The sequence below is a fragment of the Montipora foliosa genome, chromosome 12 (genome assembly GCF_036669935.1).
Source record: "Montipora foliosa isolate CH-2021 chromosome 12, ASM3666993v2, whole genome shotgun sequence".
In the NCBI taxonomy this organism is placed as follows: Eukaryota; Metazoa; Cnidaria; class Anthozoa; order Scleractinia; family Acroporidae; genus Montipora; species Montipora foliosa.
The window spans coordinates 13,232,464-13,234,963 of NC_090880.1; positions in this window are offsets into that span (position 1 = coordinate 13,232,464).

Here is a 2,500-nt window from a genome sequence, read left to right on the forward strand (position 1 = left end):
GCTTAAATATGTTGTTTTGATAGTGTGTTGTTGCAAGATGTATCCATGGAAAATGTTAGATATGAGCGTAAAGCTACTTCATGGTTGTTGAATTATTTTAGTGGCAAGTAGCTAGTGTTTCAGATTATGCATTTTTTATGTTAAGTTACCTCGTAACACCTTTTTTGAGATGTCATCTAAAAGACAAATTCAAAGTACAGTTAATTGAGTTATCGTCTTGAGTTCATAGTACAGGTAGTCACAAGGAAAGTTATTAATCAGATGTTATTGTTTTGTAATTGAAAATTGTAATTATTAATATGTCATAGAGTGTAAACTTACAAGGTGTGGAGTTGTGCCTTGAAGCATGCTTTTGGTGACTGTGATGCTTCCCTAAAATATAGTTAATGTTGAGATTGGTAAATCTGTGAGGTTACATGTTACAAGTTTTGATGGTCATGGTTTATATACTTGCAGGGAATTTTTTTTGAATTAAAGGTGATAGATCTTTATTTTCTAGTGCTTGGCAAAGCTGAGTTTATGTTATACGGTATTACTGAAAAGTAAGTTGACAGTCTTGATTCCATCCTCAAAACTCGATTCTCACTTCTCAAAGTTGGAGTAACTTCAATTTTTAGTCGGGAGTAACAAGTATTGAGTCTCACAATTGACAAATAAGGTGATGTTAATACTGTTTAGTTTTTTATTTGTATTGACAAAACACCCTTCTAGAAAGACGGTGAAGACAAAATTTGAAAATGAAATGGGTGGAAATCGAACTACACACTGTTGTTCTCTCTATGGCTCAATCAAAGTATGAGTTTGTGCAAATAAATGTAGAAACTATAAAATTTGTGTAATAAAAATTCTGTAGTCAGCAGTACTTGAAAAAAATCTGTATGATTTGATTTTGGTACATTTATTAGAAACAATAGATATACTTACACTCATGTGGTGGTGTTGTCCAGTTGTGATGATCTAAAAGAAGTTCAGTAATTTATGCTGCTGTTACTTATTCTTTGTAGGTTGTGCCATGTTAAGTTTTAAATATAGTTTAACAAAAACGTCAAAGTTTTTCACCAAAATTAAGAAATATATTAGTTGATGTTTTTGTCACATTAAATTCTGATATTAGAAATTATACACGCTGGTATTGTTACACCTTAATACATTGGGGATTGTGTTGTGATTGTGAGTTGCAGATAAGTGGTTTTTTGCTAAAAGCAGGCCTATGGCCCAGCGGCCCAGCGGCCCACGGCCCGCCATGGCCTGGTAGCCCAGTTCTGATTTTCCACAGTTTTTCTGTTCAGCACATGCACAGATCTGCATCGGGTTTTGGCGTGCAAAATGGATGACAGTGAGTTTGAATTCGTTTACCATTTTAATCATTTGAATCCTTGTTTCTGTTTGTTGTTGTACACAGACGAAAACAACAGAGAATGACAACGTTTTTCACTCAGCAACATGCAACAAAAGAAAGGATCGAAAAGGATTGAAATGATTATTAAAATGTAACAACTTTCTTTAATTTTCCAGACATGTTTCGACGGTACATCCGTCATCTTCAGTGTTACATATTTTGAAATCGCCGTTGAATTTAAAGCACGTGCGATCTTACAAACTTCGTTACATTGCGTTGTCAATATTGCGTATTAAATCAAAACAGAGCAAAACAAAAATTTAAATGAGTGACGCTTAGTTCCTTACAGGGAGAGAGTCAGGTTAATGTGTTTCACCTGCTGGTTGAGATCGGGCTTCTCCCATTTTATATACATGGAGTCCTTAAGCTTCACTTGGTACTTAGTGGCTGCAGAGTCCAGGATCTCGAAGCAATCCTGTGTGCAGGATGCCTTACAAGACTCTGAACTCTGCAGATGTTTAAAAACGTTCGAAGATATGTCTGAAAGTAAGTGCTCGCGCACTCGTGTGGAAAAGTGTCGGCTGGTTTCACCAACATAACAAGCATTACAACTTGCACACGAAAATTTATAGACCACACACGTGCGAAGCCCTACAGGGACAGCATCTTTCACATTAAAAAGACTCCTGATTTTGAAAGTAGTGAAGACTAACCTTATATCAATAGGTTTACATAACCGATTAGCAAGTTTGCGTATACACCTCTGTGCCGTGACTGAGAAGTGCCCAACGTAAGGGATTTTAAAGAAAAACTTAGGTGTTTCCTGGGGCTCGATTCCTGAATGAGACTGTGTTTTCCCTCCCTTGACTGCTGTCTGAATATATTTAGAAATATATTTGTTGATAAGGTTTTCAGGGAAGAGATTCCTCTGCAGAATGACAGACAATTTTTGAAGATCAGTATGGAACCCCATCCAAGTGTTGTTTATCTTAAAAGTTCTATCAATCAAGGTTTTGATTAACCCCAGTTTGTAGGTAAAGGGGCAAAAACTCAGATAACTGGTGAGCAAACCTGTGAAAGTTTTTTTCCCGTAAACGGTGGTTATACTTTGGTGCGGGTCAGTGTTATTGATTAGAACATCTAGGAAAGGTAGAACATGGT